This window comes from Pimephales promelas, chromosome 14, assembly GCF_988280905.1.
Source record: "Pimephales promelas chromosome 14, fPimPro1.hap1.1, whole genome shotgun sequence".
NCBI lineage: Eukaryota > Metazoa > Chordata > Actinopteri > Cypriniformes > Leuciscidae > Pimephales > Pimephales promelas.
In genome coordinates, this window is record NC_142782.1 from 8,473,832 (window position 1) to 8,500,310 (window position 26,479).

The 26,479-nt window shown below is 48.7% G+C and overlaps 1 protein-coding gene across 4 annotated transcripts in view; it reads right to left on the reverse strand.

The window, feature by feature from the left end:
• Positions 1 to 26,479, reverse strand: part of LOC120491078 (proline-rich transmembrane protein 3) — a 42,454-nt gene that overhangs the window by 9,691 nt on the left and 6,284 nt on the right. The gene's annotated exons all lie outside the window — the stretch shown is intronic.

Genomic DNA, 26,479 nt, shown 5'->3' on the forward strand with positions numbered 1-26,479 from the left:
TGTTGTTTCTCAGCCTTTTTCCTGTTTGCTTTTATAAACAGACAATCATTTATTTAACAGTGCCTCACTAGTAGGGCCTAAAATTACCATTAAGTAGAATATTTTTGTACTTCACTTTCACCATGTTTATTATTATAGTGTGGTGACTCGACATTACAATGAACAAAGTAATTATGAAATTATGAAAATAAAAATAAAATAATAATCAGTTATTAAAACATCTAACATGGCCACCACAAACGCATTTAATTTGTCTTCTAGTTTTGCCAGCACTCTCTCCTGGCTTTTGCACACTTTGAGGTGTTCCCTGGCGTTTTAATTAAAGACTGAAATTCGGCATAACCTTGCATTAAAAGCGCTTGCTCTGCTTGGGAGAAAAACTGGGCGTGTTCTTTGGCCATGCTGAACAGCCAATAGCAGCGCTGCTGATCACTGGTTCTGCTATCGATACATGTCCCCTTTTATACCAACGCGAGAACGCGCAGTTATCTCAGATAACTCAATCCAGCGATACTAATCATAAACAACAGGTGTGTTCGAAGAACCCAATTAGCCGGATCATGATTAGCACGATGATATCATCTTAGATGTCTCATTTGATCTCGGATGTTTTAAGCAACGTACGAAGAACGAGCCCCAAGTGCGTAACTAATAATAAACCATGACAACTAATGAAGAACTCAGGCAATGACGATGACAACTAGGAGGCTGACACGACACCGTTTTCATGCAAAAACGTAAAACTTTGTATGTGTTTTGGCCGGTCAATTACACTACAAAGAGCGTTTTGGGTACCTGGAAACGCAAACTTTTGAAAACGATTTCAAAGTGCACGTTTTTGAAAACGGTCTCTGAGTAAACAAAAACGCAAATCTTTGAAGATAATAACGTTTTGCACACGGATTATGTGTTCAGTCTATAGTGTTTCATCACCATCTAACGGCCTGGCAGCAGAATACAGCGTTTTTAGTCATATTCTCAAATCCATGAGAATGAGGATCAGTTTGACAATGGTGTCTGTCACATTGTCAGTCTGTTTTGATTTCTGTCTTTGTCTATTTTCTGTCAATTAGTTCAGTTCTGTCTTTCTCTATCCCTTGCCTGTTTGTTTCTATGGTGTTTAATTGATTATTGATTGGTTAAGGTCTGTCTTGTTAATTTGCTCTTCACATCTGTCTGTTTAAACCCACTGCTCTATTTTGTTCTTTGTCAGTTCTAAATGTTACATGTAGGTTGTCCTATTCCCGTGATCCTGTTTTTTGAAGTTTTGAGTTAATATTTAAATAAAGCTGCTGCATGTAGATCCTGTTTCATCCTTGCTGCAACCCAATGTAACAGTGTCGTCTGTATGTAAAAAACTCAAAGGAAAAACTTCTCTGTTTTAAGCATATCATTGTTTTGTAAACATACCCTAAAACTAGAAAACTAAACATGACTATTACATCTATATGGTGTTTACCAGTAAAATCTATAGCTCTATGTTACTGGGTGTTCCCTTTCGTAGTCACTTCGAGTTACGTCAGAAGTGACGGAGCTTGGGGGTTTCGCATAGAAAGCCAATCCTCTTCGAGTATTTAAAAACGAGCCAATGGCATGCAATGCCTTGGGGCTGCGGAAATTTGCATAGCGTACTCCGCCCTACTCCGTGAGTATAAAAGGAGGAAGTGAACGCAACCGCAGTATGTTTTCGCTTCGGAGCCAAGAGAACTTCTTCACTCCTGAAAGCCATTCTCACTGTTCAAGACTCTTCGAGACGAGCGTCCTCTTCAGTGTTGGTGTGACGGCGGTACCCAGCGAGATTCTGCATCGCCTGCGATCTGAGCAGTGGTCTGCCAGACTTTGCACTTCTCCCTGGTAGCCTCAGCGCTGAAAGAGTGAAATTCCTCCTCTCATTGAAAGAGCTGCACGCGGCACGTCTTTTTAAAGATGGTTCGCCCGTGTTCTTCTGGGTGTGGTAGATTTCTGTCATCATCTGATGGTCATGAGCACTGCTTTGTATGCCTGGGCATTCAGCATGCAGCAGCAGCGTTCGTGGATGACTCATGTTCTTTCTGTGGGAACATGACCATCGCTTCACTGAGGTCGAGGCTCGATGATCTCACTAGAGTGAGAGCCCCGGTCCCCCCTACTCGATCGGCTTCCTTCACGGAAGGGGGCCCGTCGACCCGGGACCCGGTGGGTTAACGGTGACGGTGTGGGATAAAGCCCCGACGCTTCCTCGGGCCACACCTCCCGCCTCAGTGCGAGAGCCAGCGAGCGTTAGCTCGATTCAGTCGGCTGCTTCTTCGGCAACGCCGGCTGCATCGGGCAGCGCTCCAGATGATGATGCGATGTCTATCACAGCATCACTAGGCGGGCTAGATTCCTCGGGAGATGAGGATGCGGCTGCGTTGCCTCCTTCGGGAGTACCAGCGTTGTCCGTGTCGGATCCCGAGCTGACGGCCATGCTGTCTCGAGCCGCTGGGAGTATCGGGATAGAATGGAATCCTCCGTCCTGCCCCGATCTCTCGGTGGATGGATGATTGGATGATTGGTTTTTGGACAAAGCTGCCGCCGCAAGGCCACGGCTAACTCCAATACCTTTCTTCCCCGAGCTGCATGCGGAGTTATCGCGCTCTTGGGGGGCTCCCCTGTCCACTCGAGAGCGCGATCTCTCCCCCGCCTTTCCCCCCCTCGATGGTGGGGCCGCCCGTGGGTACACTGGGATGCCCCCGGTGGAGCGCTCTGTTGCGATGCAGCTGTGTCCACAGAGCGCCTCCTCCCGTGGTCCTCCTAAGCACCCATCCAAAGCCTGTGGGTTCTCGCCTGCTATGGCGGTGCGTTCCTATAGAGCGGCGGGACAGGCGGCCTCCGCTTTGCATGCGATGAGCACTTTGCAGGCTTCCAAGCAAAGATGCTCAGAGACATGCACGAGGGCGGGACTGATCCAACGGCATTTAAAAATTTGCGGTCCGCCACTGACCTTGCTCTCCGGGCAACGAAAGTGGCCGCTCGCGCCGTTGGTCAGGTGATGGCCACCAGTGTGGTCCAGGAGCGCCATCTCTGGCTCAACCTGGCAGACGTTCGGAGCGCTGAGCGGACTCGTCTGCTCGACGCTCCACTCTCCCAGGTTGGCCTTTTCGGCGGTGCAGTCGAGGACTTCGCCCAGCAGTTCTCCACTGCCCAGAAGCAGACGGAGGCAATTAAACACATTCTGCCCCGGCGAGCAGCTGCTGCCTCCACCCACTCGCTGGAACAGATGCCTCCCGCTGCTCGCCGCCGAGGACGCCCCCCTGCGGCTCCCCTCCCTCCCGCCCGGCCCCAGCAGCAGCCTTCACCCGGGCCACGGCGTGGAGGAGGCCGCAGGCAGGCGTCACAGCCCCCTCAGGCCGCACGCCCCGCTAAACGCCAGGCTAAGCGACGATCCTGACACGGGCTGCTCAGTGACGAAGTCGAGTCTTTCCCAGGAGGCGGTAGCAGGCCCCCTCCTTCCCCCGGTGGAGGGCCGGGGGAGAATCTTTTGTTCTCAGCTCCCCGCTGCTCACCCACGGGTGGGCAGCACCCTGAGTTGGTTAAAGAAAGACTTGACATCATCACTGAGCCCACAGACTGGAGTGGGTGTGCGCGACATCCCAGTGCGTCAGCCCACACACTCCTCTCTGTCTCTGAGGGCGCGGAAGGGTGCGTGTGTCGTCCCCGGGCTACGCCAATCCCTTCCCCCTCTATCGCCAGACCCCCGGCAGAACAGACCCCCGTGGAACGCTCTGCTTTCCCTGGTCCCTTCTGTCGGGGAGCGGGCTTCGACGGTGCATCCGGGCGGGGTAACTCCTGCACGCATGCCGGTCGACCCGCCTCGCTGCCCCTCCGGGGGGACGTCTGTGGTTCGAATGACCCCGCTGGTTCACTTCCTGGAAGCCTGGCTAGCGCTTCCTGGGCTGTCCCGCTGGGTCATCAGAACAATCAGATTCGGCTACGCGATTCAGTTCGCACGGTCTCCTCCCCGTTTCAGGGGAGTTCGCTCCACGATGGTCGGTGGCAATGCCCCGGTCTTAAGAGCGGAGATTGCGACCCTGCTGGCGAAGGGTGCAATCCAGACGGTCCCTCCAGCCGAGGTGAGGTCCGGGTTTTACAGCCCCTACTTCATTGTCCCCAAGAAGACCGGTGGGTTACGACCGATCCTGGACCTGCGCATTTTGAACCGTTCTCTCCATCGACTACCGTTCAAAATGCTCACGGCCAAACGCATTCTCGAATGTGTTCGGTTTCAGGATTGGTTTGCAGCGATCGACCTGAAGGACGCGTACTTCCATGTCTCCATTTTGCCTCGACACAGACCGTTTCTTCGGTTTGCTTTCGAGGGCCAGGCATATCAGTACACGGTTCTCCCATTCGGGTTAGCTCTGTCCCCTCGCGTCTTCACGAAGATCGTCGAGGCAGCCCTTGTTCCCCTTCGCGAGCACGGGGTTCGCATCCTGAATTATCTCAACGACTGGCTGATACTAGCACACTCTCGAGCTCAGGTTTGCGAACACAGAAACCTGGTGCTCCGGCACCTAGCCCATCTGGGCCTTCGGGTCAACCGGGAAAAGAGCAAACTTTGCCCCGTGCAGAGGATCTCTTTTCTCGGCATGGAGATAGACTCGGTCGCCATGTCCGCGCAGCTCACGAACGAGCGCGCGCACTCACTGCTGACTTGTCTTCGACAGTTCGAGGGCAAGAGTGCGGTTCCACTGAAACTATTTCAGAGGCTCCTGGGGCATATGGCATCCGCGGCCGCGGCAACGCCGCTCGGTTTGCTTCATATGAGACCGCTTCAGGTGTGGCTTTGCGATCGAGTCCCGAGGTGGGCATGGCATCGCGGCTCGCTCTGAGTTCCAGTGACTCCAGCGTGCCGCCGAACCTTCTTCCCGTGGTCGAACCTCAGCTTCTTACGGACCGGGGTCCCTATTCAGCGAGTTTCCAGGCATCTCGTTGTCTCCACGGATGCATCTACCACGGGTTGGGGTGCCATGTGCAATGGGCATGCAGCCGCCGGTTCCTGGACAGGAGCCCAGCGCCTCATGCACATCAATTGCCTCGAGCTGCTGGCAGTACGGCTCGCCCTGCACCGCTTCAGAGCGTTGCTCTCGGGCCAGCATGTGCTTGTCCGCTCAGACAACACTACGGCAGTAGCGTACATCAACCACCAGGGGGGTCTACGCTCGCGCCGGTTGTCGCAGCTCGCCCGCCACCTCTTGATATGGAGTCAGAAGCACCTGAGGTCCCTTCGTGCAGTATACATTCCTGGAGACTGGAACCTGGCAGCCGACGAGCCTTGGCCTCCTTGGCCTATTCCTCTGAGACAGGACCTACTCTCTCAGAGACGGGGCACTCTGTGGCACCCTCGTCCCGATCTTTGGAGGCTGCACGTGTGGCTCCTGGACGGGACGAGGCAGGTTTGAGTTCGCTGCCACCTGCGGTGGCGGCAACCATCACTTCCGCAAGAGCGTCGTCCACGAGACACCTTTATGTGTTGAAGTGGAACCTCTTCGTCAATTGGTGTTCTTCTCGCGGAGAAGACCCCCGGAGGTGTTCGATCGAGGTCGTGCTTTCCTTCCTGCAAGAAGGGTTGGAGCGCAGGCTGTCGCCCTTCACCCTTAAGGTTTACGTCGCGGCCATTGCCGCTTCTCATGAAGCAGTGGAAGGTAAGTCCTTAGGGAAGCACGACCTGGTCATCAGGTTCCTGAGGGGAGCGAGGAGGCTGCATCCGCCTCGTCCGAGTTCGGGCCGGCTTACTCTCACGTGATCCTGAGACCCCGGCCTGGATATGTGCCCAAGGTTCCCACCACTCCCTTCCGGGACCAGGTGGTGAACCTGCAAGCGCTGCCCCTGGAGGAGGCAGACCAAGCCTTGGCACTGCTCTGTCCGGTACGTGCTCTCCGCACCTATGTCGACAAAACGCAGTGTTTCAGGACCTCAGACCAGCTCTTTGTCTGTCATGGGGGGAGCCAGAAGGGAAGGGCTCTCTCAAAGCAGCGGCTGTCCCACTGGATAGTGGACGCCATTGCTTTGTCTTACCAGCAAGACCGTCCGTGTGTGACGGCCCATTCCACTCGGAGTGTGGCCTCCTCTTGGGCTCTAGCGCACGGCGCCTCGCTAACAGACATCTGCAGAGCTGCAGGCTGGGCGACACCCAACACCTTCGCCAGATTCTATAATCTGCGAATTGAGCCGGTATCCTCTCACGTACTCGTTTCGGCCAGTTCTGGATCCGCTCAGGTGTCTTCGCTTGCTCGCCACTCCACTCCCCGGACTGGATAAGTGCGATATTTCCTCAGTTCTTCCATTGAAGTCTTGAGTCCTCCAGCACCGACGATGCGGGCACCACTGCTGTTGCTCTGGATGCTGGCTAGGTGCCTCCATGCGTACGGTTCCCCATGGTAACCGTCTCATGTGTATTATCCACTGTAAGCCTCTCTGAGCATGTGTCTTCCCTTGGCAAGCCATCTGCCACCCCTGGAGTTAAATTTTAGTAGCCACCTGCGGTTGGTGCTCCAGTGATTCCATATGCGTTCCTATGTGGCCATATGTGTATTCGTAAGTCCTCCCTTTGGTAGGCAGCTGGTAGCATGTCCCTCCCGGGATATGTTTCCCAGTGTACCTTGGTAATCCTGTGTCAAAGTGGGTTCCCCAAAAAAAAAAAAAAAGGTAAGGCAGGGGTCCAGACTTTCGCAGGGCACTGGAAGACAGCTTGAAGATGGCGTGATGGCACAGACCCCCAATCTCCGTCACTTCTGACGTAACTCGAAGTGACTACGAAAGGGAACGTCTCGGTTACGTATGTAACCCTCATTTCCTGAGTAGGGAACGGAGACGTTACGTCTCCCTGCCACTTCTGCTGTATCGCTGGGTAGATGCCGAGTTCAGTCTTGGCTCCTCAGCGAAGACATACTGCGGTTGCATTCACTTCCTCCTTTTATACTCACGGAGTAGGGCGGAGTACGCTATACAAATTTCCGCAGCCCCAAGGCATTGCATGCCATTGGCTCGTTTTTAAATACTCGAAGAGGATTGGCTTTCTATGCGAAACCCCCAATCTCCGTCACTTCTGACGTAACGTCTCCGTTCCCTACTCGGAACGAGGGTTACATACGTAACCGAGACGTTTCACATTGGACCATGAAACTGAACTAAAGGCCACTGGCCACCCTAGGTGATTTAACTCTATAATTGGCCATCTTCCGAGACCCGAGTCAGAAGAAGGGCCTTCAACAAATTGAGATATTATTGGCTATCATGAACATACTACATTTGCAACCATAAGGTGAACACAGTAAGCAATAAACACTTTTTACTGTTCATATGCGCCTCACTAAAAAGCATGGATACAGGACTGGTGAAAATTAGTGCTCTAATTATAAAAAATTAACAAACATAACCTGAATTATATTTAAACATTTAAGTAGCATCCATCACACACAGCCCTATCATTACATACAGCAACTCATTCTGATGTGCTCTTACAGAAATCTTCCAGAGCATTTCATTTGTCCGAATATTTGTAATAGTAGTAGAATATAGTAGAATATAACTACTATAAACTTTTATAAACTACTAAAAGTAGTTTTATGAACCCAAATTATGGAGCTTTATTGTATGCTGCAGTAAACAGGTAGGTAGATAAACTTAACTATAGACACAATGACAATGTCACTTTGTTTTTTTCTTCTATGCCAAAAAACATTCAACAGCCTCAGATTGGCCAATGCCCAACTGTCGGCTTGGTGTGTCACGTGCCTCACAACTTTAATGGACCCTTGAATTAACGTTACAAAGAAAATGTTACACTAAATCTTGAATCTTGGTGGGAGATAAAAGCAGAGAGCCAAAAAGGTAAAGATGAGTAGGTGCTGGGGACTTTTGGTATAAAAGACGCACTAGTCGCAGAGTGATGCCTGAGCCATCCACATTGAACTTCGTGCAAGGTGGCTCAAGTTCTGCTATGCACTTGGCTAAAAGCTAGAGCGAGGAATTGCTCAATAAGAATTACAAATAAAAATGTCAAATCTACTTGCAGCAATGACTTGAACAGTGATTTGCATAATGTGTCCAAGTCATTGACTAAGCACTATGATGTGTGGATAGTCCTAGGGGTCGGACAGAAATGACGGCCCCCTTTTAAAATGGCACACCAGCAAATGTGCACGTGGAAACACCTTATCAAACCCAGAGTGACAGGCAGATATACACCTTTAAGGTTAAAAAAATACTTGCATTGCTTTAGCAGTTCCTTTAGAAATGTCAAGATGTGAACTATGGGACACTTAGCTGCCGCCATTCTGTGCTGCTCTCACTATGAAACAAACATATTCCACTTGACTCTTGAAAACAAGACTTGTCTTTTACTTACTCTTAAGAGTTCAGTGGAAGAGTTCGTTCTAGTAAATTGACCTTCTCATGAGAAAGATCCACAAATTCTAGATTGCTAAGTCCCAAGTAATCGCGCCAGTGTCTCACGTGTGCGCACAATGTCTAGCGCTGTCAGATTTGACATTAGAAGTCTGATCATTATCAAAAAGTGCATAGGGACAGGGCCGTACAGATAAATGGCGATAATTCCGCATATCGCGCTATTGAGCCACTCAAAATTACCGCAAGAGAAATTCCTTCACCGAGACAGCCCTACCGATAGTCAAAGCGGCATTACATCATGAAATCGTGTACTGAGAGGAACACTTCGAGGGCTTAGGGTTCCATTTGAGACAAGGCCTAAGAAGAGCTTCAAGAACAGTAGGGTGCATAGAGTGGAAAAAAAGAACCTTTACTTAGGCACAGACAATAAGAATAAACCCAAAAAGAATAAATCATATAAAATATAATTAGAAAAGGTAAATCATACTAAGCTGACCATATTTTGATTACCAAAAACCAGAACACTCGGCCCGGCAAACAGACACTCAAATGATATTCAAAGTTTACTCAAAGATGCCTTATTACTTTCAATACATTTAAAGTAGGCTGCCACCTCTGTATGGATAGAAAATTGTTATATTACAAAACACAAATTCAGATAGGCTTCTCAGAGGTTACTCATGTTTTATTATGACAGGTTTAAAAAATAAAGAATGAAATGATGAAAGAAATACCACCAAACTGAACAAAAACAGCTCTCACAAACTTACAAAAACTAAATATATTCATATCTTTAGTTTTCTTCCTCTTTATCCTGTTTTTCTTCCTCATACTCCTTGTTTGCCCATCTATATTTTGCTGTAGAACTAATCTTTCCCAGCAGTTTTTTGAAAACCAGGACATTTTCATTTCAACCATAATTGGTTGAGTGCGTGATTCAACACCCCATATAGACCCCTTTTCAGTTGGTAAATATTTTTTTGTGGGCGGAGCTTAAGTGGAGGCTGAACGATCCCTCTGGCCACTTTACTAATGCTAGTTAGCAAGTTTTTTTACCTTATTTTTTAGGGCTGGGTAAAAAATATAGATTTCTCATTATTAATAGATTCATTTTTACGAACGTCTCGTTACTAATGTAACCCTCGTTCCCTGAAGGAGGGAACGGGAGATGTGACGTCGACGTGACAACATTTGGGGATCACTTCAGGGAGCCCTATCAACTTCGAGTGTCTATAGAACGAGCCAATGAACGTTGGCGTGCGTGAACGCGTCACACGCCCCCGCCCCGCAGCGCGGGTATAAACAGGAAGTGGGCGCGCACACACACTGTTTTTCATTGAGGAGGCGAGATTGTGTCTGCCGTACAGCGATGGTCAGCAACTGTGGCGGCGGAACGTCATGTCTCCCGTTCCCTCCTTCAGGGAACGAGGATTACATTAGTAACCGAGACGTTACCTTTCAGTCGCTCACATTCGACCTGACAACGTTAGGGGATCCCATGGAAAACGCCATCGGTTGCTGCCACATCCAGCGCCCTATGCAAGACTCTCAGACCCCCAACTGCTGGGGCGGAAGACCTGCGTAGAGGGAGTTCAACTGCTGTTCCATTATACCCCATTCAGTGAACTCTTGGATAACACTGGGAAAGCATACCCTTCCAGAGGAAAGGGGCACTGCGGAACCACATCCTGCCCGAAGGGAGGTAACATGTGGACAATACACATATGGACTGGCCGGAGGGGCAGTGCAACATCTGGAATGTCACTGAGGTGGCTCCAGCCCAAAGGGGGAGGCTACACCAGACAGTGACGGCAGAGCAGACTCTGCCAAGGGAAGACATGGGCTCACCGCAGGGAGCTGATTGTGGAAGAATACACATATGGAATCGCTGCAGGGATCACTACATATGGAACCCAGCCTAGCAAAAGTTACACAAGCATACGAGCACTAGGCCTGGCGTCGGACGCTCCATAACGAAAGGGGTGCGGAGAAACTTCGCCAAGTGGGGAAATCGACTGGAGAAAAAAGCGCACATCGGCTCCGTTGAGGTGAGTGGCGCAGCAAGCCGACACTAGAGAGGAAACTTCGGTGTTACCGGCTGGTTGAAGCGAGCACACAGGAAGAAACTGGCTCAAAGTGTAGGCTATAAAACCTAGCGAACGTTTTAGGTGTCACCCAGCCCGCAGCTCAATAAATGTCTGTCAGCGAGGTGTCATGTGCCAGCGCTGAGGAAGAAGCGACACCCCTAGTGGAGTGGGCTTTCAAACCGGTCAGGCAGGGCACGCCTTAGGCTTCATAAGCTAAGGCAATGGCATCCACTATCCAGTGGGCCAACCTCAGCTTGGAGACAGCCTTCCCTTTCTGCTGGCATCCGCAACAGACGAAGCGCTGATCTGAGGTCCTGAGGCTTTGCGTTCTGTCCACGTAAAGACGCAAAGCGTGAACGGGACAGAGAAAAGCCAGGGATGGGTCTGCCTCCTCCGAAGGCAGCGCTTGCAGGTTCACTACCTGGTCCCGGAAGGGAGTGGTAACCTTGGGCACGTATCCGGGGTGGGGTCTCAGGATCACTTGAGAGCTACTCTCTTGATAGAGGCCAATGCAACCAGCAGAACTGTCTTACAGGACAAGATTTTTAACTCAGCTGATTGCAGAGGCTCAAAGGGTGATCTCTGAAGTCAAGTCAAGTCACATTTATTTATATAGCGCTTTTCACAATACAGATTGTATCAAAGCAGCTTCACAGTGATAACATGAAAGTAGTACAACACAGATCAATAATATTGTTAAATATTAAATATCCCCAACTAAGCAAGCCAAAAGCAAGGCAACAGTGGCAAGGAACCAAAACTCCATCAGATTGGATGGAGAAAAAAACCTTTGGAGAACCCAGGCTCAGTCGGGGGCCAGTTCTCCTCTGGCCAACATTCATATTGTTTATATATAAATATTAAATATAAATATTGTTTATATATAAAACGACGCCATAACATATCGCCGGCGTTGAGTCATCTCTTCACAGGCGTTGGTCTTCTCATCACAGGCATTGGGGCATCCGAAATCCCCGTGAGAGGCTGGATACAAAACTTGACCTGACGTGCCGAAAAGGACCAGAGACAAATCCCGAGAGGGTATAGAGAGTGGGCGAGGAGGATTCAGTCTCCTCGCTCCCATCAGGAACCTGACGATCAGGTCATGCTTCCCCAAAGACTTACCATCAACAGCATCGTGATGTGCGGCAATGGGCTATATGCACGCATAAGTTCCGCATTTGACGTAAGGATGCTCGTCCATTTCCGGTTGTGTAGATTAAAGCGGAGGAAAACCGGAGAAAACGGAATTATGGCAGAGTCTTCAATATTTACTGTCCTCCCGTCTTTGAAACGAAACATACATACGTTTAGATGTAATTTTATACATAGTTATGTTTATTTAATATAATTTTAAAAAGAAGCATAAACACAACGAGGGGTGTCTGTTTTATCTGTTTTTGTGACTAACGTTTCATTAGTATAACCATGGAGTATAAAATTCAATATAAATTCTCGGTATTGCATTGGACTCTATGATCGGCGGAAGTTATCGAGCATCCTTAATCCTTCACCGGAAATAATGCCTTGCATAGAGCCCATAGCGGCAACATACACTTTAAGGGTGGAGGGAGACAGCCTACGCCAGAACCCTTCTTGCAGGAAGGAAAGCACGGCTCTGATTGAGCAAAATCGGGGGTTCTCCTCGTGAGAGGAGCACCAGTCAACAAACAGGTTCCACTTCAAAGCATAGAGGCGCCTCGTAAAGGGGGCTCTAGCGGAAGTGATGGTGTCAACTACCGCAGGGGGGAGGTCACCTAGAACCTTCGCGTCCTGTCCAGGGACCAGACATGGAGTTTCCAGAGGTCTGGACGCGGGTGCCAAAGGGTGCCCCGTCTCTGAGAGAGCAGGTCCTCTCTCAGAGGGATGGCCCAGGGAGGGGCTGTCGCGAGGAGCACTAGTTCCGGGAGCCAGGTCCGGTTGGGCCAATACGGCCCAACCAACAAGTGAGGCGAGCTGTCATGTTGATCGAGTCCAACTCCATACCGAGAAATGAGATCCTCTGCCCAGGGGTGAGTTTGCTCTTTTCCCAGTTGACCCTGTGTTCGCACAACTGCTCTCTCGACTGGGCGAAAATAAGCCAGTCGTTGAGGTAGTTGAGAATGCGAACACCACGCTCGCACATGGGAGCGCCTCCGCAACTTTCATGAAGACACGGGGCGACAGGGCCAGCCCGAAGGCTAAGACTTTGTACTGATATGCCCGTCCCTCAAACGCAAAGCGAAGAAACGGTCTTTGTCGAGGGAGAATCGAGACATGAAAGTACGCGTCCTTCAGGACGATCACTGCAAACCAATCTTAGGGACGGATGCATTTGAAAATGCGTTTCTGCGTAAGCATCTTAAACGGTAGCCTGTGAAGGGACTGGTTCAGGTCACGCAGGTCCAAGATTGGCCGTAACCCACCTCCTTTATTGGGTACAATGAAGTACAGGCTGTAGAAGCCGGTTTTCATATCGGCTGGAGGGACCGGCTCGATCGGATCCTTCGCTAGTAGGACTGCGATCTCCGCCCTGAGTATAGGGGCACTGTCTGCCAGAACACGGGTGAACAGAATGCCCTTGAAAGCAGGGGGGCGCCGGGCAAACTGTATCGCATAGCCGAGTCTGATGGTACAGATAAGCCAGCGGGACGGGCTGGGAAGCATTAACCAAGCTCCCAGAGACCGAGCAAGCGGGATCAACGGCACCACAGACGTACCCGGGGTGGGGCAGCATGGCGGAATGCAGGGACCCGACTCAGACGGCACAGTGGCCCGAAGTGGGGTCTGAGCGTGTGGTGCAACACGTACCTGCTTCAGTCGAAGGGCAGAGTGAGTGTGCGGAGGTGGCAATGCGTCCAGGACACAGTCACTGCTGCCCACTGGCGATGAAAGAGGGGCTTGGGAGTGACAAAGCATAGCGTCGTCGACTGCCAAGTGCGCCTTCTTGGGGCCCAAAGGTTTCAGAAATGGCTCTTTCTTTGAAAAGGTGGGTACCACTGACCCGTGGGGATCTAAATATCGAAATCATCTTCCATTGCAATTTCCTGTATATCTAAATATGTTTAGATCTTTACAGTGAAAGAGTGACGTACACGCGAGAGAGATCACTTCCGGTGCATGCGCAGACTGAAGTGCCCGTGCCTTCAGATCACTTGGACATGACTGTGATTTTAAGAGGTATATATATAAATACTGTACTTTTTCTCACACAAAACGCTCGTTTCGTGTCTTAGGCCATCAATGTGTACTTACATTTACGAGTCATTAAATCATGTTTAATTTGGACTTCTCTGTGCATGCTTTTTCAGGTGGACCCAGGGTGAACCCCATAAACCTCCATTATATGACTTACAGACAAGAACGATTTGGCCTAAAAATATCAAAATTGAAAATACTGTGGAAACAAAGACACCTGCATCTTGGATGCCCTTGAGGTAAGCTAAAACATATCAAAAATTAATTTCAAAGTGAACTATCCCTTTAATAATACCAGCTACAATGTGAAATAAATATGAATGAGCATCTAAAAGTGTGTTAAAAGATAGAGTACAACTTATCAAAATCCATATCAAATAACGTGGTATCACTCAATCAGCATTTCATCCGTGGAAAGACGTCAGTTAAATAGTTAAAATTTAAACAATATTATGTAACATCAAATTTATCTCAGAAAAACCATGTGACCATAAACTTGTCTTATTATACAAATAAATAAAAGTGCGATTTAAGTGTTTGTATAGCTACAAATCAGTTAATTTTACCTTCAAAATTATAGGCTAATGAAGCCTATAGTCTACAGCATTAGTTAAGAGATTTGTTTTCCTTGAAAAAATGTGCCATGTATTGTACCTGATATCCAAAATAATCAATATTGAATCGAAATCGAATCAAATTGCAAGCTTGTGAATCAAAATCGAATCGAATTGTGAAATTTGTGTCAATACCCAGCCCTATTGTTTTTTTAACAATGACTGGAGAAAGTGATTTTATCTTAATGTGTAAGGTCACTCACTGTCCAGGACCATGATTGTTATTTTCAAAAGCTAATTTTAATGGGCGGAACCAGATTGGCTGACCCATAGCCTACACACTAAATGCATGGACAATCTGACAGGATTAACGTTACCTCGGTTGAGCCTGACTTCTACACCTACCTTATGGAGAAACCGAGCGTAAAGTGAGCATAAAGTAAAAAACTGAGGGCATATAAATCTTTAGATGCCTATAACTATGTAATGAATGGTCATGTACAAGACTTGTGGCAAGACAGTCCGAGTACTGCCAGCCAGTGCCAAGGCCAGAAGATGACAATGTAAAGAGTGACATAAAAAATATTTTTTTATGTATTAAAATTATATTAATTAACTACGTATTTGATTATTCTTTCTTACCAGGTTCTTCTAAAAGTCTATTACAATATTGTGATGTTAAAGAGGTTCTGTGAGATGTATGTGTGATGGAAGGAGACACGGGGTCGGCAATAACTGGGGCTCGTGCACTTTTATTGGAGTTTTAGACTCTCCCCACAGCGCTCTCTACGCTCAAAATAAGTTAACTCAAAATATAACAAACAAAAACAGCAGTTCACAATAAATCTCTTCCCGGCTGGCTACAGCTTCACGTCTCAGCACACTCTTCTCGCTGGCTACAGCTTCTCCCATCAGGTACACTCAGATCACGCGTCTTGTCGTCCGTGCACGAGCTCCCAGTCACTCTCTCTCATCTCGCTGTCAGCCCGGGCTGCTTATATGCGGTCTCCCCACGCCAATTACTGCAATCACAGACAGGTGTACGTCTTTTGAACTTGACCCGCTTACTCACCGCCTGGCTCCGCTCCCGCTCTCCCGCCACAGACTTCACTGAACCACGCACCCCTCGCCACATACCCCCACCGCCCGACTCAGATCAGGGAGCCGTCCGGCCTGCAAGCCCCCCCTGACCCCAAACCTTCTATAATATCCCGCTAGCCCCAGGAACTGTCTAACCTCCTATTTGGTCTTAGGTCTCGGACAGGTCGCAACTGCTGCAGTCTTATCAATTTGGGGACGCACCTGCCCCGTGACCCAAGTGGAAGCCCAGGTACCTAACTTCCACGCACCCAATTGCACACTTCTTTGGGTTGGCCGTGAGCCCCGCCCCTCGCAGCGTTCTGAGGACAGCTCACAGATGCTACACATGCCGCTGCCAAACTCTGTTTGCAAACCTTGAATGTCAGCGATCTGGGACGGTGAGAGGTGGTCTCCACAAATGACCAGAGTGGCGGATTGAGATTTTATATTCGCCTCTGGCCCGAGATCCTCCTCCCCACTCACTACCGTCGCCAGCATCGCTGACCCTGATGTGTCCCGTCCCTGTCTGATCGAAGAACCTCATAGTTGAGATCCACGATTCGCCGTGTGACCACAAAGGGTCCTTGCCACTTGGCGGGTAATTTAGAGCTGGATGTGGGAAGCAATACAAGCACTTTATCTCCCGGTGAAAATTTGCGTAGTTTAGCCCTCCTGTTGTACAGCCGACTTTGTCTGTCCTGAGCCTGTAACAAATTCTCCATAGAGAGCCGCCCCAAAGTGTGGAGTTTTGTTCTCAGGTCCAGGACATATTGAATTTCGTTTTTGCTATCCGAAGGTCCGTCCTCCCAAGCCTCTCTAAGGACATCCAAGACCCCACGGGGCTGGCGCCCATAGAGCAGCTCGAAGGGGGAAAACCCTGTGGAGGCTTGGGGGACCTCCCCTACAGCGAACAAGAGGGGTTCTAACCACTTATCCCAATTTTTGGCGTCTTCCTGCACGAACTTACGAACCATGGATTTCAATGTGCGATTAAATCGTTCTACCAAGCCATCTGTTTGTGGGTGATAGACGATGGTACGAATCGATTTAATGCCCAATAATTCATATAGTTCGTGAATGGTGCGTGAGATAAACGCCGTGCCCTGATCGGTGAGAATCTCTTTCGGGATCCCCACCCGGGAGATTAATTGAAACAGTGCACTCGCAAAACTTTTAGCAGAAATGTTGCAAAGCGGCACCGCTTCGGGGTATCGCGTTGCATAATCCACCAGGACTAATGCAAAGCGATGGCCCCGTGCAGATCGTTCTAATGGCCCGATGAGGTCCATGCCATTTCTTTCGAAGGGGACCTCTATTAAAGGTAATGGGCACAATGGTGCTTTTCAGTTGGCCGGTGGATTCACCAACTGACATTCCCGACAAGCGGCGCACCACCTGCACACATTCTCGTGAATGCCCGGCCAAAAAAAATCGGGTCATTAGACGATTTAGTGTAGCTGCTTGCCCCAAATGCCCAGCCATTGGATTAGAGTGAGCCGCCTGAAAAAGAATTTCCCGGCGGCTCTTTGGAACTAACAACGGAGTTGTATCTTGCTTTGAATGTGGGTCCTGGGTCACCCAATACAACTTATCCTTTATCACAGCAAAATACGGATAGGAGAGTGGCTGGTTTGGATGGACAGACTGTCCGTCGATCATTTGGAGCTGGTTAAACGCATTTTGTAGCGTATCATCCCGAGACTGCTCCAGAGGAAAATCATCGCGCTCTGAAAAAAATAGTTTTTCAGCCGTGCTCCGTTCCTCCGAAGCAGCCAGAGGTCCCCGGGACAGCCTCCCCAGCCTGCACCGACGCTCCCCTATCCTGCTTTTTATACTCCCCAGAAGCACCCGTACACAAATATGCCAATAAAGGTTTAAACCCCGGCCAATTAGTCCCCAAAATCAACGGGTGCTGGAGGTGCTGGTTAACTGCCACCTCGACTCTATGCTTTTGCCCCCGAAATTGTATTGTGACTGGCACCAAGGGATAACCCACTATTTCCCCGTGCACGCACCGCACCCTAACCATGCGGCTCTTATCCAATACCGACGGATGGATCAAGCTTTGGTGAATGGAGGTCTGGTTACAACCTGTATACACCAAAGCCTGATAAGTACCCCCCTTTACACTTACTGGAATTTGGTATAATGCAGCTTGATCGGGGGCGGCCTGCGGCGCGTCGGGAACCCTGACCAGCGTCCCGATCTCCATCACGGGACACCGGTCGATGAAATGCCCGGGGTCCCCACGACGCCAGCAGGCCGGCCCAGGCTTCCCTGCCACCCCTGTGGTGGGAAGCGGGTCAGGTAATGGGCGTGAGGAGAGCACGGGCCTGGAGCTCCTCGCCGCACTGGAGGTGGGTGGGATTACCAGAGGCGGCGCACGGGTCATCAAGCTCTGGTCCTGGCCCTGTCCAGTTCTCCATCTTGGAGCAGGTCTCGGTGGGACTCTGCCTCGGGACCTGGGAGCAGGGACAGGACGAGAGAGAGAGAGAGGGGGAGAGAAAGAGATGATGGAGCAGATGATGGATGATGGAGGGTTCGCCGACCCCTGGGCACGCCACCATCTGGTCCTCTGCCAACTGGATGGCCTTGTCCAGCAACGTCGGGCGGTGGCACTGGACCCACTGGGCAGTCTTCTTTGGGAGCTGAGCCACGAACTGTTCCAGTACCACCTGCTCCACAACTCCCTCGACGTCGCGGGCCTTGGCGACCAGCCATTTGCGGCACGCGTCCCGGAGCTGTTGCGCGAAGGCGAAGGGCCGACCGGTCTCGCCGAGCTCCAGTGACCGGAACCGACAGCGACTCTGTTCCAGAGTGCAGCCGACCCGCTGGAGGATGGCGCGCTTTAGCTCTTTGAAGACCAGGAAGTTCTAGAACTAGCAGTTGTTGAGCGGCGATCTGGGCTTCTCCAGATAACAACCGCATAGGCCAGTCCGCTGCCGGCCATTTCGCGGCCGTAGCCGACCTCTCAAAGAGGTCTGGGAATGCCTCCGGGTCATCCTGGGGACCCATCTTGTGGAGAGGCGTGGCTGCGGCCGGCGATGTAGAGGCTCGAACCTCCCGGTCAATCCAGCTCCGGAACTGCTCGCAGTCCTCCTGCTGGCCCTGGAGGAGCGCCTCGAAGCGACGCTGTTGCTGCTCCTCCATCTTGAGCAACGCCTCCTGATGTTGTTGGTGGAGGCCCGCGAGCGCGTGGATGATGTCCACAAATGGGGTTGACAGGGGCTGTCTGGCGGCGGCTTCCCCTTCCATCCCAGGTTTCGGCACCAGTGTGATGTTAAAGAGGTTCTGTGAGATGTATGTGTGATGGAAGGAGACACGGGGTCGGTGATAACTGGGGCTCGTGCACTTTTATTGGAGTTTTAGACTCTCCCCACAGCACTCTCTGCGCTCAAAATAAGTTAACTCAAAATAGAACAAACAAAAACAGCAGTTCACAATAAATCTCTTCCCGCTGGCTACAGCTTCACATCTCAGCACACTCTTCCCGCTGGCTACAGATTCTCGCATCAGGTACACTCAGATCACGCGTCTTGTCGTCCGTGCACGAGCTCCCAGTCAGACAGGTGTACGTCATTTGAACTTGACCCACTTACTCACCGCCTGGCTCCGCCCCCACTCTCCCGCCACAGACTTCGCTGAACCACGCACCCCTCGCCACAAATATATCACAACAATGTATACAATCATAGATGATTCACAAAAAATCATAATAATTTAGAAAACATTATATGATAAAATTTCAAATTGGTGCCTGTAGGCAATTCTTGCACCAAACAACAAAACAAGATGACATTTAGTAATAATAATAATAATTTAAGCTCCTTATTATGTTGCCAAATCTATTCTGGTTTGTATTGGCCACCTCCAGTTTTCACTGCGCAAAAGGGGTCTATCATCCACTTAATTTTTACTACTGAATGAATTGATTTTAACATGTTCTAAAAAATTATCTGTGGTGTGGTGTATTATTAGCCTGGCTGCGCCCTCCTACGCACTTCCGCTCAATTTCATTTTACTTCAGTACTGCGTCTGGGATCGCTCCATATCCTTAGGTTTCCAGAAATCAATTTTTTGTAGGACCAATCAGCGAATAGAGGGAGTGGCTGAGAACGATGACGTTGATGGAAGCGCGTCAGTTTCAGTTCAGTAATGGCAGCGGAGAAAGACGTGAGAAAAGCTATTCGGTCCGTTGTTGGAAAAGAAACTGCCGAATATACAGAATATACGGATTGTTATCGTCTCACCTCTTGTTGCACAACTGAGGACCAAGTGAAGGAGGCAGAAAGTTTGGAAGTTTGTGCTGGGCAGTTCGTGCACGATGACCGTGACATTTTGGACGGACGGTTTATTAGCCTGGTGTTCGCGGTGTTCGGAAGCCCCGAGTCCTGGCTGCTAAACTATTGTTGAAGATCCGCTCAGGAGTCATGTCAGTCGCTCATATTCCCAACTGTATATTTACTGATTCTTGTGATGAATAGAACATTTTGAGCCCCTTTGTGCACTCGTGCAGGAGGTTGGTGTGTCAGTTTTACATGTTGTAAATCATACAAATTGGTTGTGATTTAAAAAAAAATAATTGTCATAAATAAAAATGTGAAAAACCATACTTTGAAGATATTTGATTTTCAGTTTTAGATGGCAATGGTTGATTTGTTATACTAAAAAAAACTAAATGCCATATAAAAATGTACAAACACATACTTTGAAGACCAAAATTAAGGTAATTAAGAAAAAATAATACGTAATATGAAAAATTGTTGTTTATTACACATCTGCAGATAGAGACAGACTGATCATTCACTGTAGCAGCTAACGTTACAGCATTTGCGGCAGATCAGAAAACGACCACAGCGGCGTATTTGTAATGATTAGACACAGCTTCCACCGTTGGATGAATATATCACTGTCCTTCGTGTCAAATATACATTTCGAATTAATAATTGTTCCTAGATTAACAAAACCTGCGGCGCTCGTTGACTGAAATCCTATTGTAAACATAATCCTCTTCGGCGCGTGACATACGTCACTCACGACACCCCGTTAGCGATTGGCTATGGCAGATTGTGAGTGACTTTGGGCAGATCCAATAGATTTGAACTTTAATAGTGAACCCGCCTACAAGGAAGGAAACGTTTCTTAATGGAGCAGTTCCAGACTCTATGTGGAAACTAAATGAAATAGAGTCTGGTTGAACCAGGCTAGTGTATTATACCACCCCTTTAACAAAATGATTTGTCACCACCTTCTGCCGATATTTCATAATCCAAGTAGGAGCACAGAGTGGTGTTCCATTCCTGAATGACACAGTCTCATACCTGCCAACTTTTGAGTTTTGTTTGGCGTGAGATCTGTGTCCAAGGGGGGGGGGGGGGGGTGTGGAATCGTTCGCTATATATCACGGGAGATTTGTAACTAATTTGCGGTATAACTAGTGGATCACGAGTTGCCCAACAGATAGATCAATAGATAAACTCATCTTTCAGGCATTTGACTGACCCATAGCTGTCAACATCAAAGGGAGATTTCCCAGGAACCATCCATTTTCCAGGAACCATTTTTTCTCACGATTCACTAATCAAAAAGTCTAAAGAGTTTAGAACTAGCCCACATATGTGTGAGAAAGAGCACTGTGTCATTAAAAGAAAAATACCATAGAGAATGTTTAAATACTAAGATCAGCTTACGAGGGAAACGGGGAGGCTGCTTCTGCTGGAGATGATTGGGAGAGGTCTCTGCACCTTGAGGTCTCTGCGCGCGCTGACATGGAGTAAAGCCTTGTTTATACTCGACGCGTCTGCACAAGCGCGTTAAAAATGACGCGTTGGGTGCGCAAGACCGGCAAGACCTCACTTCGAGCTGTGTGCAAAGCTATTTTGTTACAGCGCGCACGGAACCGCATCCGAGGACGATCGACTTCAAGCCGAATCTGTCTGAGCTTGTACGTCTCACACAATCAGAGTGTAAAAATACGAGATATTTTATGGGAAATACTAACATGGGAAGACAGTAAAAGAGCTAAAATACGTGAGAAACCCGGAAAAACGGGAGGGTTGACACTTCAGCGTGAGAAATCGGGGGTGTGGCGTGTGAGCGTGTGAAACCAATCAAATGCGGGTGTCTCACGGCCAATGCGTGAGAGTTGGCAGCTATGCAGTCTTTGAACAAATTGGTTGAGTGAGTTATTCATCACAACCCCATATAGACAGCCACTTGATTTTGATTACTAAATGAATCAGCGTTAATTGGTCATTTTGTCATTCATTTCAAATTTCTGTATTCAAAAATGTTTGGTTTAAAACATTAAAGGGGTCATGAACTGGCTTTTTAAATGTTATTATATTGTTGTCTGAGGTCAACTTATAACGTTCGCTTGGTTTTTGCATTCAAAAACATCAAAATGAACAAGTAATAGGCTATTTTGTGCCCTGGTTGTGAGCCTACCTAAAAAACAGTCGGTTTTTATGGGCGTGTCGCACTGAAGACTTGGAAGTAAACGCCCACTGCTGCGAGTGGAGAACAGTTTTGCATATTATAATGAGTTTAACTCACCCGTCGGTGTACGTGGGGGAAAACGTCCAATGTTGTCAAATGGCAACCGGATTCGCCCATACATGTTCAACCCAGAGGTGTGTTGAACTTGCACAATATTCCTGTCAGATCCAATATAGACGGCACAGCACCATTCTTTATTCTTAATCGGTCTGCAAATCCAGTCTTGTTGACAAAACAATCCTCAGTGAAATGAAGCGAACAGACGACGTCAACGATGTTTTACCTCATCAGCTGGAACGTCATTAAAAATACATTTTATCCATGCAGTCCTATTGGAATTCACAGGAAGCTTATGCAGCGACTGTCTTGCACAACCAGGCACTGCACAATATTCTGTATTGCTCGGTAGCGATCCAGTTTGTCATCACGAGGTAAGCATGTACATGTATGATACTTATATGTGTAATGCGCGAATCGGTGGGCGGGGCTAAACCTGCCGTGGTGAAGCAGGCGTTGATCATCTTCTGTGGGGGTGGTGTTTTATCCTCTTTGTCGTCATAGTTCCCCACTTTTAAAAACGAGTCGTTTTTAGAGGCTGTGTCAATAAAAGCTTTTATTGGACTAACAAGGACGTTTTCAGTTCTGAAACTTACAGGATATTCTTATAATATGATGACCTCTTAGATGTCAAAAGCTCAAGGAAAATTTGATTTCTCAGTTCATCACCCCTTTAATCTCAACCTCTCCTGATTCCCCACTCTACTGTGTATATTTACCTTTCTGCCTGAAATAATAGTATTTGTTATGTATTAAGCCCTGAACTGCAACGTGTAAAAAAAAAAAAAAAATCTAGCATTTCAAAACATTTCGAGAATTAAAATTACAAGAATACAGTCTTCCCGTCACGGGTTGGCTCAAAGAAGAAGGTTTCTTTAATAAAGCAAACTTAAATACACAGGAACTTAAATACACAGTGAAGATGATTACAAAATGACAGGCAGCTGTGAGGGAGGTGATCAGTGTCCATGGAAACAGATTGATGGCAGGAAACTCAGATGAGGAACACACATGGCAAATCAAAACAAACAGATGGTCCAAGGAAGCCTAATGGTGACACTTCGTAGAAGTTATTTTTTCTTTTTTAAGAAATGCTCTAGTGAAGTCAAACTGCTTCTGACATGGATCTAAATATAATAGTAGCTTTTTACTTTTATCTGGGCTTTCAACAAAAGGAAATTCTACAGGTGCTAATCTACCAACATGTCAGTGCCATAGCGTTGCCTGTAGACGAGCTCCGAGTAGGTATCACAATCCTGGTCCGTGCCTGGTCCATGTGGCACGATGACTCGAAGCCTACATGTCTTCGTGCTTGTCTATCGGCAATGGCATCTGGGTCGAGAACACTTAACAGTAACTGTACTGTCTCCCTCTTCCCTGTAAATCCTTTCTGGATATATTTTAAGTGCATCATTCTGTATCCAGTCACTTGGCCGGATCCCGTGATTTCCTTAGATATAAAGCTGAATATCCATGCAGTCTGAAAAATGTTTGCCTGTAAAGTCTATTCCAGCACAGTATTAAATTTGTAACATCCTAAAACAAATGGTAATGCCATGTTGGTAGATTAGCACCTGTAGAATATCCTTTTGTTGAAAGCAGATAAAAGTAAAAAACTTTTATTTTGTTTCGACTTTAATCTCAAAATATTTCAACTTTAATCTTTACGACTTTATTGTCTTATTCTTGTAAATGCAGATTTTTATTTTTTGCAGATTTTTTTTATTTGATTTTTTACATTTGTTTGTTTTTTACTGCCCTCTGAGTCATAATAATCATAATCATTATTATGATTGGACAGCTGGGTAAAAAGTGACAGTGACAAGCTCAGTGTTTTACCCAAACTTGAAAAATGTTCAACTCTCAAATATGATCAAAATGCAGTCAACCGTTTGCCTAAAATAGCACAAAACTTTCTAATGTTTTACACACCATTTACATGTTGGTAGGGAAGCAGGTGTAAATTTCTTTCATACCAACTAACATTTATGTACATGAATAAAAATGTTTACTTCAGAACAGCTTTACAACCGATTTACTCAAGAATTCTGCTGGTGTTTTATGAATGAAGCCCATTGTCTGTAAAGCCCGGAACACATCAAGCCGACGGTCGGCCGTCTGGCAGTTCCCATTCAGGGAACTTCGAGCTGCGTGTAAACGCCGTGGGAACGCCTCTGCGTGACGAGTCATGAAGCACGTATGAAATCTGTCCAATGGCGAGACGGAACGTCATAGGCGGGGTGACGTATCGACCAGGAAACTATAAAGCATCCCCGAAACACAAGCGCAACAGCTTCTGAGTCTTCACAAGCGCTCTATGTATGAATATTGTCTGTCTGTCTAATATTGTATATATATATATATATATATTGGAATATGGCGAGCAAACAACAGCAGAATTTCAGAAAGTGTGTTCATCCCTGCCCGCGCTTCATCACGGGTGGGGATACACACGATCTGTGTGTTGTTTGTTTGGGAGTGCAGCATGCTCAGTCGGCTCTCGAAGGGGGCGGCTGTGAGCACTGCGAGTGTCTGCCCATGAAGACACTTCGCTCCCGCCGGGCACTCTTCGAGGAGAGTGGTTCGGTGCGCGCTCCCCGCGGCTCGGGCCCCGCTGCTGCCGAGGCACAGCGAAGGCTTGCGTCGTGGGGTTCGCAGATGGATCTATCAGCGGGGATTGAGACGGGCCCCGCCCTTTCTCTGCCCTTACCTGGTAGATCCAGTGCCTCAGTTCTCGCTGCGGGGGTCCGCGTTGCGGTTTCTCCTGCCCGGGCTGAGGCGCCATCACTTCAATTATCCAGTTCTGAGGAGCTGGATGTTGAAAGTGTGGATGCAGAGTCTATGGACTCAGTGGAGATCGGGGACTCGCCATCCCAGTCTCCCGCGAATGTAGAGCTGATGGAGGTTTTGACTCGGGCTGTGGAAAAATTAACCATTGAATGGCCAGTTGAAAAACAAGAGTCGAGAGTAAAAAGTAAAATGGATGAGAGATTTTTAAAATCACACTCACTACCTCCACGCCGGTGTTTGCCCTTCTTTCCCGATTTACACACCGAGTGTCAGCTAGAATTTTGACACAACAGTCCTCTATGTATGCTAATATTGCTGGGTCTAGGGGACACGGTTATGGGGCGATGCCGAGGATGGAGGAAGTTTTGGCGAGCCATCTTTCTCCTGAGACGGCATCGTCTTTTAAAACACCGGCGTTGCCCACCAAGCCACTCAGAAATACTTCGGTTTTGGTGGGCAAGGCTTATTCAGCGGCGGGACAGGCAGCATCTTGCTTGCATACGATGGCCATCCTCCAGGCGTATCAAGCAGATCTGCTGAAGGATATGAGCGAGGGGGAGGTCGTCAGCACTGACGTGATTAATGAGCTGCGTCAGGCGGCAGATATTTCTCTCCGTGCCACCAAGGAGACGGCCAGATCAGTCGGCCGCTCTATGGCAGCCCTGGTGGCCACGGAGAGGCATTTATGGCTAAATCTGGCTAATATGAAGGAGAAAGATAAAGCTTTTCTCCTGGATGCGCCGCTGTCGACCGAAGGTCTTTTTGGTGGTTCTGTGAACGCAGTGATTGAGAGATTCCAAGAGGGAAAAAAGCAGGCAGCGGCGCTCCAGAAATGTCTCCCCCTCCGTTCTCATCCTTCGGGGGCTGCTGGGCGAGAGCAGCCCCGCCCGTCGGGTTCCTCGCATAGGGCGCAGCAGAAGAAGAGCGTCGCGTCTCGGGCTCCTCCCCAGCAAAACTGGGCTGAGACGCGGCGTTCTCAGGCGAGGTCTTCCCGGGATAGAACCGATCTGAGGACGGTTATTGTCGCCAGGAAGGCTTCGTCGAAGAAGTCCTGATGCCACTGGTGTCAGGCTACTGAGGGTGGTCCCCACCGTGAGACAGAGGTGTTCGCCGCTGAATCCGGCGCCCGCTCTCTCTCGGTGCCCTCAGGGGTTCGTTCTGCCAACCCTGCCTGTAATGGGGAGTGCAGACGGTCCCAGCGAGCGATTTCCCGAGGGACGCTCGTTTGCTCCGAGGAGCGATACAGAACGGTCGTTAAACCCTGCCTGTGCGCGGTCACAGGGCGCTGTTTCTGTTTTAAAAACTACTCCAGAGGCCAGTCTCGAGAGGCTGGTACCCTTAGTAGAATTTCTGGTAGAATGGGGAAGTCTTCCAAATATATCTCGTTGGGTCCTGCAGACTATCGAACGCGGGTACGCGATCCAGTTCAGGTCGCGTCCACCTCGTTTTCGGGGGGTTTTGCCCACAGTGGTGACCCCCGAGCAGGCTCTGGTTATGGAACAAGAAGTGAAAGCTCTGCTACTGAAGGGGGCGATAGAACGAGTTCTTCCTCCCGACAGAGAGCTGGGGTATTACAGCCGGTACTTCATTGTTCCAAAGAAGGATGGGGGGCTGCGTCCGATTTTAGACCTGCGCCTCTTAAATCGGTCAGTAGGGAAGCTCAAGTTCAAAATGCTGACTCTCAAGCAGATCATGTCACAGATCAGGTCCGAGGACTGGTTTGTCACGATAGACCTAAAAGACGCGTACTTCCATATCTCCATCCTTCCGCAACATCGGAAGTTCCTGAGGTTCGCTTTTGGGGGCGAAGCGTACCAATATCGGGTCCTTCCATTCGGCCTAGCGTTATCTCCTCGAACCTTCACG